General features: G+C 37.6%; 1 protein-coding gene and 1 pseudogene across 2 annotated transcripts in view; both read right to left on the reverse strand.

Moving 5' to 3' along the window:
• The window catches only part of ANKRD28 (ankyrin repeat domain 28), a 158,602-nt gene that overhangs the window by 114,955 nt on the left and 30,582 nt on the right, over positions 1–13,065 (reverse strand). The gene's annotated exons all lie outside the window — the stretch shown is intronic.
• Positions 3,038–7,694, reverse strand: LOC115292505 (annotated as a pseudogene).

The following is a 13,065-nucleotide window of genomic DNA, read 5'->3' on the forward strand; positions in this document are numbered from 1 at the left end:
CTCTCTATTAAAAATAAACACTAAAAAAAAGCTCAAAAGCATTAACCATAAAGGAAAATACTGAAAAATTTGATTCCACTAAATTCAGACCTCATGTTCAATGACACAAGAGTGAAATGGCAAGCTGGAATGGGAGAAGACATCTGCAACATAACACAGCTCACAAAAGGTTCATATCCAGCATACATAAAGAAATGTAAATTAACAAGAAAAGAAAGAGAACTTAAGAGAAAAATGGGCAAGAGATTTAACAGGCACTTGATGAAAGAGGCTATGTGAATGTCTGATAAACATAAAAAGGTAGTTGACATTGTCATAAAAAAAACTCAAATTTTACAAATAATGTGACACTGCTACATCACAAATAGAATGGCTACAAACAAAAAGAATGTAGACCCAAAATGTGGAACAAGAGATCTCATACAGTTTTCATGGGAGCATAAATTGTTTAATACAGCATTCTCTATTAAGCTGAATGTAGGCAGAGCCTATATATCAGAAATTCTATGACTAGATACATATCTTAGAGAAATGCACACTAACATTCAACGGAGGCACATTTCTGAATGGCTGCATTATTCACAATAGGCAAAAAACTGGAACCAACTATCCATTAATAGCAGAATATGGATAAACTGTGGTGCGTGCATTCAGCAGAATATTACGAATAATCTTAGGTTCATATAACACAGGTAAATTTTTGAAATATGATAGTGTCATGTAAAAGAAACCATATCTAAAAGAATACATGTTCTAAGATTCACTTAACACAATACAAAACAGATGGGAAGCAAAAATAATATAAAAACAGGGAGGGGGACAAAACATAAGAAACTCTTAAATATGGAGAACAAACAGAGGATTACTGGAGGGGCTGTGGGGGGGGGGGATGGGCTAAATGGGTAAGGGGTATTAAGGAATCTACTCCTGAAATCATTGTTGCACTATATGCTAACTAACTTGGAAGTAAATTTAAAAAATTAAATTAAAAATTCACTTAACTTAAAAATAGCAAAATTAAATTTTATTGTTTGGAGAGAAAAGATTAGATGGCAAAATTACAGAAGAAAACAGAAAGAGAGTACTATAAAATTTTATTTTTACAATTTTATTTATTTTTGAGACACAGGCAAAGCATGAATAGGGGAGGGACAGAGAGAGAGGGAGACACAGAATGTGAAGCAGGCTCCAAGCTATGAGCTGTCAGTACAGAGCCCAGTGCAGGGCTCAAACTCACAAAAGGCGAGATCATGATCTGAGCTGAAGTTGGACACTTAATTAACCAACTGGGGCCACTCCAGCACCCCCAGAGAGAGAGACTATTATAAAAGTCATATTAATGTTTATATTGCAGGATTGGAATAAATAGTTCTGATCATAACTTGGGCACCACGAGAGTTTTTGTAGCAATAGCAACATTGTTTCTTGATCTAGGTAGAGGTTATATTTAAATAATTCATTACAGTCTACATTTGTTTGACATATTTTTTAGTGTTATACTTCACAATTTTAAAAAGATTAAAATAAAGGAAGAAAACACTGGACATGAGTGTTCAATCATTCATCTAAAATATCACTTAAAATACAACTGAACTAAAAGGAAAAGCATATAAAAATCTGGCAGAAAACACAGGACCTAACATGGTATTTCAGCTTAAGATCAAGAACAGTAGCTTCCTTTGCTGATTGGGAAAGTTTTGTTCTCTCGAACTAATGTTCAAAATGAAAATGAAAAAAAGTCACCTGAAAACTGAAAAAGACTACTACTCACCCATGCACCCATCCCCTTCACCCAACCACTAATTTGGGTCTACAAAGGAATTAAAAATAAAAATAGAAATTATGTTATCAGAAATTTGTGTAAGGCAATCCTAAAAAACCCAAGCAAAAAATTAATGTAATCTAGCTTCTATGTAAACAAAAACCAAAACCCTCACTGTACACATTTATCTTCCAAATGAATGAAAGACTCTGACATAAAGCATTTTATAAATCATATTTTTCTCATTACAGAGATAAATGTATTCTAAAATGATTATTCTTAATTTATTGAGCATGCATAAGGGAACATGCTTTAAACCACTGTGGTAATATTCAGATAATTAGTTCTGTATAAAAATTACCTTAGAAAACAATGGCACATTATTAGTTTAAAATATTTATGTAGTTTACATGTTTTACCCAACAATTATGAGATAAGGAAAAATAGATCTCAAGGTGTGTCAGTGTAATTTTATGGAAAATGTTTATTCATTTAGTAATTAATCTATTGTTAATTAAATCACTGACTTTCATACTAGATAATTTAAAATTATGTAACTAAAATAAAATACATTTTCTTTGTGAATACATGATTTGGGGTGGTATGGGACAAGAAGTCTCCTTTCCCAGATCTGACTCTGGCTATTACAGGTACTTTGGGGTTTGTTTTGTTTTGTTTTGTTTGTTTTGTTTTGGTGTAGAACATTTATTTATTTATTCTATGAAACGAAACAAAGTTTAGGTTGGTGGGAAATAATTTTAATCAAAGAATGCTATAATTTCTTCCCATATATCTTGCTCTGTATTAGGAAATGACATTGTCATCCATTTCACTAAAATATTGCAAAATATTTACAAGAAAATGTTAAAATAACTCAAACAAAAAAAGGCAAGATGGGGTAAAAGAAACTTTTTTTCAGAAATCTCTACGCCGGTGCCCATAGCACACAAGAAGAGAATCAAAACAAGTAAGTAGCAAAGATCCTCCAATCATGTTTCCAAGGCATTGGAGAAGGGGAACAAACAGGAAGAAAAAGGTGGTATGGAGGGAATGGATGTTAGCAGCACAGCCTCAATAATCAATCTATTCTGAATGAAATAACTCTCTTATATGCAATAAATTCTGAACAAAGCTAAGTTTTAGGATATTCCTTGAACTGAAATTTTAAAATACCCTGACAGTGAAAGCAGCTCTTTCACTAAGTTTAATAAGAGCATCTTTCCCCACGAACCATTCATTCATGTGAACAGAAACCTGTTCTGGCATTAAAAGCTCTCACAGTAGTCCTTCCATTTCTTTCATGAAAGCTTCATAAACATCATCCTTAGTTTACATGGAGATGGGAACAGATGGACCAGATTTGGGGGCTGCTTTGGCAAGAGGCACAGCAGAATCATCCTCTGACTTTTTGTGGGGAGCAGCAGTGGCCCCTTTATTCTCCCAACGTACCCTCAATGCAATGGGCACAAATCGAGTAATCTCTGCCTTGGGATTGGTGATCTGTGGCTTGGTGCTGATGGCTGCTGTGGCTTTCTACTCAATGGTGGCTGTGCTTATATCATCTGCATTGGGTTGCTGACTCAAGTTGGGTAGCGTACTTGAAATCCCCACATTCGGCAGGGGAGCTGGTGGGAAAAGCCCAGGTGGGGCAGGTCTTTTTTTTTTTTTTTTAAATGTTTTATTTATTTTTGATACTGAGAGAGACAGAGCATGAGAGGGGAAGGGGCAGAGAGAGAAGGAGACACAGAACTGGAAGCAGGCTCCAGGTTCTGAGCTGGCTGTCAGCACAGAGCCTGACGCGGGGCTCGAACCCACGAACGTGAGATCTGACCTGAGCCCAAGTCGGAGGCTTAACCGACTGAGCCACCCAGGCGCCCCGGTGGGGCAGGTCTTAAGTGGAGCCACCACGAAAAGGTGGGGCGCATCATGCCAGGACGAAGTGGAGGAATACCTGGAGGTTGCAGGGGGAGGTAGCCTTGGTGGGGGCCACCAAGGAGAAAGGCCATGAGGCAGACCTGAAGGTGGATCTGGGGGAGGGTTAGGGAGATAGCCTGGTGGTGGGCCTGGAGGTAAAAGTTGAGGTAAAGGCCCTCAGAGTCCTGGCATTCCAGGTGACCTCTGGAATAGATGAGCTCTTGGCGGTGGTCCAGCAAGAGAGTCCAGTAGGTGGTCCAGGTGGCTGTAAAGATGGAACAGGTGGTAGTCATCCAGGAGGAGGTGATTCTGGCATGGGAGGTGCTTGTTTCTGAGAAGGAGGAACAGACTGTGGGGGAGCTTGCTGCTTTGAAGAGGTGACAGATGTGTCATCAGAAAGAGATTCCTCTTTATGCTGCTTTCCACTTCACAATCATCAGAATCACCTTCATCATCATCCTCTGAAAATTCTTCTACTTCTCGTCCCTCCTTTGGGATTTCTGACCTGCCATTTGAAACATCATGGCTTGAAGAGGAGTCAGCTCCTCCATGTTCTTCTTTTTCTTCCTTGATTTTTCAGGCATATCTGCATACCTTACACTCAGACTTAACTTTTTTCTTCATTGTTGTCTCTTTCATTATCATCATGGTGCACAAATTCATCCCCTTCACCGTCTCCATCTGATCTGTCAGTGCTGCTTTTATCAGTACTGTTATCATGCTTATCTTGATCCATGTCCTCACCATACCGGTCATCTTCACTGGTACTGGAAACATCATCATCATGACCCCAAGTCAGGACTATATAACATGTCTTCATCCCACCTACAAAGGGGAAGATCTAGAGCAAAGCCCACTTTATGGCCATACATTTTCAAGACTTGAGGAGGTGGTCGACCACGGGGAGGACCAGGAGGTTTTCTGCCAGGGGGCAAACGTGGGAACACCATGTCCGAGAAGGGGAAGTATAGAAACTTATCAAGTTGGAGGTCCATAGGCTGAGGTCTTTTTAAGGATGGAGAGTGGCTGGGCACCAGAAAGTGGAATGTCCTGGATCAGAATGTTAGAAGAACATGTGGCGTATCTGGCAAGGGAATACTGTCCACTTCCACATCTGAGCGTTCTTGACAGCATCAAAATATTGGCTAAGTTGAACCCTTATTCTACTTGTGGCTTTCTCAATTCTGTGTAAACATCCAGATTCTCTTTTTCAGAGTTGTAGAATATGTTCAAAGGTTTTCATGCAGCTTTTTACGCTGGTCTTTTTCAGCACTTTCTCATTTAACTGTGATTGCTGCACTGGGCTAAACTCCAATTCATCCAATTTCTCTATGTCCTGCATAATCTATTTGGGGCCTTCATCTTTAAACTGCAGCTCGTATCATCACACGCCGTTTTTCATTCTTCTTTCTCTCTTCCGAGCTTCTTTTTGGGCTTGGTTATTACAGGAGCTTTGGGTTATGCACAATTGCCAATGTATCAGCTATTTAGACTTGTTTATATGTGGCACTGTTCTGGCAGCATAAAGAGTGAACCCCATGTTATAAAAAACTATACACTTGGATTATGAGGCAGTTTTTAACAATAGCAGCTCCCAGAATCCCCTCTTCTTTATCTATGAAGTTTCCATTATTTCTTGTGTTGCTTCTGTGCTGTGTGTTCAGCAATCATGTAAACTTTATTTACTGGCAATGATTTGGACATTAATAATATGAAAGCTGCTTTCTAGTTGGTCAGAGAAACTCTTAACACTAACATTATTAAATGCCTTCCCTAGAACCAACTTCTATTCTTGAGCACTGGGGGTAAGATGGATGGGATTTAGTCCCTGTGGCAAAGAACTGGGTAGAATATTGCATCTCACTGTCCCTTTAATGTCAATCCTCTGACAGATCATCAACAGAATACTGCAAATGATAGTTATTTCATTACAGAAGAGCACCTTTCTCCACACGCATTTCAAATGCACATGCTTTTTCCTTTCCTCCCTCTGTCTCTCTTTTCCTTTCTTCCCTCCCTGTCTCCCTTTCCTTCCTTCCTTAACTCACCCTTCCTGTGTCAAAGTGATTTGAATTGTCTAAATAAGTACTGAAGGAGTTATAAGGCAAAATGACCATGGAAAGAATACAGTATAACTCACTTTGCACTTGGGCAACTAACAGCTGACTGGTCCTACCCACCAAAACCCAAACACATCCCATACACAAACACAAACAAGAATATCCACACACAACATAGCCAAACACCTTTAGATAATAAAATTGTCAAAGTCAGGGACTATGTCTTATTTTTATGCATTCACTTCTTACACTTTTTAAATGGCTATTATTCACCACAAACTGGGTATAAATACAGGGAATAATTCAAACCAGGTCCCTATATCCAGAGTTAAAGATACTAAATAAGACACAAGTCAGTTAACCTGAGTGCTACAAACAAGAAATTCAGAGTGCTGTTGGATATCTATTAGGCTGCCGTAGGGGCGCCTGGGTGGCTCAGTCGGTTAAGCCTCCGGCTTCGGCTCAGGTCAGATCTTACGTTCGTGGGTTCGGGCCCCGCATCAGGCTCTGTGCTGACAGCTAGCTCAGAGCCTGGAGCCTGCTTCAGATTCTGTGTCTCCTTCTCTCTGTGCCCCTCCCCCTCTCATGCTCTGTCTCTCTCTGTATCAAAAATAAATAAAAAACATTTAAAAAAAAGTTTATTAGGCTGCCGTAATACTTCCTGGAAGACCAAGAAAGGTGTTCCAGAAAAAGAGATATATGTGTAAGTCTCATATTAGTTTTCAACTGCTGCATAACAAATTACCACAAACTTAGTGGCTTAAGACAGCAGTTATTTATTCACAGTTCTATAGGGCAGAAGTCCAGGCATAGTGTGGCTGGGTTCTCCACTCAGGGTCTCTCTTAAAGCTGAAATCAAACTGTCAATGAGCAATGTTCTCACCAGAACACCTAAGGAAGAATCCACCTCTAGGTTCATGTAGGTAAAATGGAGTTCACTGTGCTTGTCAAACCAAGGTTCCAGTTTTCTTCCTAGCAGCCAGAAGTTGCCATCTGTCTGTTCCTACAGACTGCCCACTCCTTAGCATGTGGCTCCCCTCCACCTTCAAAGTCAGGAATAGAGAATCTGCCTTACATCAAATCCCTTACTGTCTTTGTTTCTGACTCTAGGTATACATTTAATTTTTTTTAATGTTTGTTTATTTTTAAGAGAGAGCGTGAGCAGCAGAGGGAAACACAGAGCCCAAAGCAGGCCCCAGGCTCTGAACTGTCAGCACAGAACCCGCTGTGGGGTTCAAACCCACAAAATGTGAGATCATGCCCTGGGCCAAAGTCAGCTGCTTAACCAACTGAGCAACCCAGGCGCCCCTAGATCCACATTTAAAGAGTTCATGTAATTAGGTCAGGTCCACTCAGCTAATCTCACTTTGTTAGTCAACTGTGCCAGATGTCATAAAGTAATCACAAGAGTGCTATCATATCATATTCACAGTACAGAAGATTATATAGGATATGTACATGGAGGGGAAGTGAGATTCTTGTGGGCTATATTAGGAATTCTGCCTACCATCAGGGGCAACTGAAAGAACGAAGAGAAATTGAAGATGAAGCAAAGAGAGCTGGAGACAACGAGGGCATCAGTGATAGGATATCCTGAGTCAGGGAAGAGCATGGAAGAACAGGAGGGGGGAAGTATGTATGACTGTACTCGTCTCCCCAGTACCCAGCATAGTAACTGGAACATAATTTTTCAAGGGAATGAACCAATCAACATACAAGTTATACCAAATAAAGCTAGTAAGTATTTACTATGGACTTACATACTTCTAGCTGTACGAGAAAAGCTAAGAAATTTATTATAATACTAAACCACTAGGCAGAATTGAGAGGTGACAAACCAGTAGAGACAACATGGACAGAAAAGTACCTGGACATAAAGAAAAGTAGGCTCTTATGCTATCTCTGCTAAATATAAGTGACCAAATCAAATAAACTCCAAGACTTTAGTTTTACCTCATCTTTAACAGAGATGATTTAACTACTTAATTTCTAAGATCCCTTTCCAGTGCTAATGATCCTACAAAATGGAAGGCATAGTTTTTGCCCTGAAGCAAATTCTATTTAGGAAGTTTAGAATCCAAGTACTAATTCATGTTTTAATCCAGACATTGCTCTATCAGTAGTAGTATTAAAAAGACAAATCCAAGAAGAATCCTATTTTGAACACTGAATTTAGGGGCGCCTGGGTGGCTTAGTCAGTTAAGCGTCTGTCTTCAGCTCAGGTCATGATCTCACGGTTTGTGGGTTCGAGCCCCATGTTGGGCTCTGTGCTGACAGCTAGCTCAGAGCCTGGAGCTTGCTTCAGACTCTGTGTCTCCCTCTCTCTCCAACCCTCCCCTGCTCGCACTGTCTCTGTGTCTCAAAAATAAATAAAAACCATAAAAAAAATTTTTAATAAACACTGAATTTACTCTCCTACAAATTTAGCAGTAAATACATACTCCTATGCTAAGATTTACTTGCTCTTCACAGTAAAAAAAATAAAACACCAAAATTACATATCTTTGTTTTATTATAATTTTTTTTTGGTAGTCTCCATGTCCAACACGGGGCTTTAACCCACAACCATACGATTAAGAGCGACATGCTCTACCAACCGAGCCAGCCAGGTGCTCCCAAAATTAGCCAGGTCCTATTAGAATAAGACAAAGTAAGGTAATGCCATCTATAATTGGGCAATTTAAATGCCAGATATAATACTACTGTTTAGAAAACAACAGAATTTCTATTTCAAAGAAACTGATGGACTAGAATAGAAAACTGCCATTTCATAAAATATGTAAGGTGTTAAGTCTGAAAACCTCCAGTGGAATGTCTGTCAGTCAGCAGTTTCAATCAATAAAATTATTTTCAATGGCTTTACAGAGCTACGTATCTTTTAATAGGCATATTTGCTTGACTTGAGGAGACAGAGCTGACAGTCTGGGGAGAATCCAGGGCCTAGAATTCTCAGGACACAGTAAGAGAGAGAGGATGGTACAACTAGAAAGTGCCAGAAATCTGCAGATTATGCCCTAATGTACTCAGCTTAGTACTGAGCAGCACAAATGTATAAAAATACTACCTGAGTCTGGTGAGAAGCAGCATCTAAAGTAATTAAAGAGGTGTTTCTCAACCTTTTCTCCTAATCATCCTGACCCAGGAGATTTTGATACTTATTTTTACCTTATTGTCTCCATATAATTTTAATACTACTGTGTACCTAATCAATACAGTTCAGCCCTTTGGAAGGCCATAAATCATTGTTAATATGCAAGATTCTCTCTCTCTCTCACACACACACAGAGCAAAAAAATAAATTTTGCCAAACTGGTGGTGACAGCATCCCCAATGAGAATACATGGATTTTGAAGGAACAGTGTCTGGGTTGCATACAGGAAAGTATCCTCCTGTTTCCACCAGGGTGAAAAACTTGTATTTCCTGGAGCACTGAAGAGAGTACTCAAGAAAAACTTATCTCAGCAGTACAGGATCTTTAGTATATTTTGAATTAAATATCATTTATAGTAGGAACAAAATTTATAAAATATAAACTTGACAAAGTATATAAAAGAGCTATCTACAGGGGCGCCTGGGTGACTCAGTCGGTTGAGCGTCCGACTTCAGCTCAGATCATGATGCCCCGCATCAGGTTCTGTGCTGACAGCTCAGAGCCTGAATCCTGTTTTGGATTCTGTGTCTCCTTCTCTCTCTGCCCCTCCCTTGTTCGCACTCTGTCTCTCTCTGTCTCAAAAATAAATGAACATTAAAAATTTTTTAAGCCATCCACAGTGAAATTACAAAATCTGCTGAGAGAAATTCAAAATGACCTAAATAAATGAAGAGCTGTAACTTGATCATGGGTCAGAAGATTCAATATTGAAAAAAAAGATTCAATATTGTTAAGATATTAATTTTTGCCAACTTCACCTACACATCAACATAATCCAGTATTTTCCATAGAAACGGACAAGCTGATTCTAAAATAATATAAAAACACTAAGGACCTACACAAAACAATTTTGAAAAGGAAAAAATGTTGATGATCTCAAGACTTACTATAAAGCTACAGTATCACAGCAGTATGTCACTGTCATTAACAACTGGGTTTTAAAAAGATACAAAGACAATTCAGTGAAATAGTCTTTTCCACAAGTATTCTAACAACTGAATATATCTACATATCAAAAAAGTGAACTCTGGCATATATCTTGCATAATATATAAATATTAACTCAAAATAGACTTAGATCTAAATGTAAAATATAGAACTATAAAACTTCTGGGAAATACAAAGTAAATCTATGTGATGCAGAGTTAGAGATATTTTTAGATACAACACCAAAACCAAAATCCATAAAAGAATAAATTGACAAATTGGACATCAAAAAAATTTAAAAATTTAAAACTTCTGCTCTTCAAATACATTCTTAAGAGAATGAAAACACGGCCACAGATTGAGTACTTGTATTCAGAACATATAAAGAACTCTCAAAACTCAAGAGCAAGAAAACAATCCAATTAAGAAAAAGAAAAAAAAAAAAAAAACCCTAGCAAAAACATTTGAAAGACATTTCACCAAAGAGGATATACAGATTGCCAAAAGGCACATGAAAAGATGTTCAAAATCATTAGTCATCACAGCAATACAAATTAAAACTACAATGATACACACTGAGGGATGGATATACCTCTATTAGGATTTTTAAGATTAGAAAAGACTAACCTTACCAAATATTGGTGAGAATGTGGAAAAACTGGGATTCTCATGTCTTGGTGGTGGGAATGTATAATGAAACAACCAATTTGGAAACAGCTGACAATTTCTTAAAAAGTTAAACATATAGCTACCTACCATATGGTCTGACCTTTCCACCACTAGATATCTACCCAACAGAAAGGAAAGCCTATATTCATACAAAGATTTATACAGAAAAGTTCATGGTAGCTTTATTTATAATAGATGAAAACAGGAAACAACTCAAGTGTCCACTGATAGGTGACTGGATAAAAAAATTGTGTTTATAGCTACAATGGAATATTACTCAGCAACAGAAAAGAACTGTTAATACCATGCCACAACATGGGAGATTCAAAATAATTATGCTAAGTTAAAAATGCTAGACAAAAGGAGGACATACTGTATAATTTCAGTTATCTAAAGCTCTAGAAAATACAAATTAATCTATAATTACGCAAAGCGGATCAGAGATTAAGGAGGGGCAAATGGAATCTTTTGGAATTGATGGAAGTATTAGCTACCTTGATTATGGTGAAGGTTTCATAGATATATGCATATGTCAAAATTTATGATATAGTATAATTTGAATATATGCAATTTATTGTATATCAATTATACCTCGCTAAAACCTTAAAAAAAAAAGGGCTGAGGTGCTAGCTGAGACTGGCAGACCAATGAGTAACTTCAGCTCTATCTGAAATTTAGGACAGAATTTATAACATTTTTGCTATACTATGTAACTTACATTATTTATATATAGTTATAAGTATAAAACTCAACAGCATTATTTCAGATTATATAATTAAAGGTATAAGACCTCTATCAAAAATATCACTGTTGAGGCACCTGAGTAGCTCAGTCGGTTATGTGTCTGACTCAGTTTAGGCTCAGGTCATGATTTCACAGTTTCTGAGTTCGAGCCCCACGTTGGGTTCTGGGCTGAGGGTGTGCCTGCTTGTAATTCTCTCTCTCCCTCTCTTTCTGCTCCTTTCTGAGTATCTGTGGACACATACACTTTCTCTCTCACTGAAAATAAACTTTAAAAAATATATCATTGTCTACCCAATACCTGTTTGTTTATACATGTCCAGTAAAACTGCTTCAAAGAACTTAGTCTATCTGGAAAGATGATAATTTAATAATTTAAAATAAATACAAATGTTCCAAAAATTCTGCATGTCCACTGAAGCAGAATTTTTGTTTTCCTGGTGAAAAGATCTCAACTTATTTCCAATTAGCAAGATTTAAAATAATCCAAATGCTCTCTAAAAGGGGGACTAGTTAAATAAATTACATTAGAAAAATGCAAAATGATGTGGCTATAAAGAAAAATGAAAAAGCTCTCATTACTAAAATGGACAAATATACTACATTCCCAATATATATTCCCCAAATATACTGGAGATAAAAGATGCAGACTGTGTATATGCTAAATAAATGTGTATATGCTAAAAAAAAATACATGAATGGAATATAAAAATAAGTCACCATCAGTCTCTAGCTGCAAAAGTAGCTGGTTTCATTAGACAATACTTTCCTTGTTTCAGAACCATCGAGAAGCCATTTATAGTCTCAACGACATCGGACATAAGCTCATTTAAGATCTTGGGAGAAAACTTAACATTGGTGAAGAAAATTTAAAAATCAGAGGCTAGAAGCTAGAAGTACTGGCAAGAATAGAGGAGAGGTGCCATTTCTAGCCATGGAGAAACTCTAGGGTAATTCTCTCCTGGGTGTTAACTGAGTTAACTGAGTTGGTTCTTCACTCCTCCCTTGCTACTCAATGTTCCATGGAAGCCAGCTAGAAGTTGGGTAGGTACACTTGCGAAAGGGCTGAAGGGTTGGTCACAGGTTCCGTTACTAATTACTGTAAGTAGCTTGAAAAGACCACGTACACATGTACAATTTTAGGGCAAAGTTGCACATGACCTCAAGTAACTGAGTGAAGAGGTTTTAAGAGCTTAGAACATCAACAGCTTGGTGTGACAGCCAGCAGAAGTGACATGTGGCCACAAGAAAGACTGGTTGAAGATTAGAGCATTCTTGTTTATTTCCAGAAAAGACTAGAGAACACGATGAAGGATGGGGGTGGGTGGAATTCAGGCAGCCTGTGTAAACTTCGGGTCTACAAATGCCAACAATATTATTACAATAATTATGAGAACTAACCATCTACTTGTGTGCTGTGTGTGTATGGATTTGCTGAGCACTTCATCTGGCAAAGTAAAATCAACATCATTTCAATGATCCCTGAAAGTATTTTGGAAAGCTTAAAGATGTTAATAATTTGGAAGGCTACTTTGACAAATCAATCCCATAATATTCTGAATGACAAAGCTAAATTCAGAAGCTAAAAAAATATACAAAATAGCATTTTAAAAAATATTAAGTTATATGATAGATACAGGGAAGATGTACTTATTGGTTAGCTCTTAAATCAATTCTTTTGTGTTTAAAAAGGGTCACTCAAAATCTGAGCATTCCTCTATTTGGAACACTAAGAACAGCACTGGCTAGATTATAATTACCCCTAGTTTGATATTATCTTGAATGACATTTTTATCTAGCCAAAAATTAAGGCACCATGGAGGCTTACGTATTCACTCATTT

The sequence above is a fragment of the Suricata suricatta genome, chromosome 5, assembly GCF_006229205.1.
Source record: "Suricata suricatta isolate VVHF042 chromosome 5, meerkat_22Aug2017_6uvM2_HiC, whole genome shotgun sequence".
In the NCBI taxonomy this organism is placed as follows: Eukaryota; Metazoa; Chordata; class Mammalia; order Carnivora; family Herpestidae; genus Suricata; species Suricata suricatta.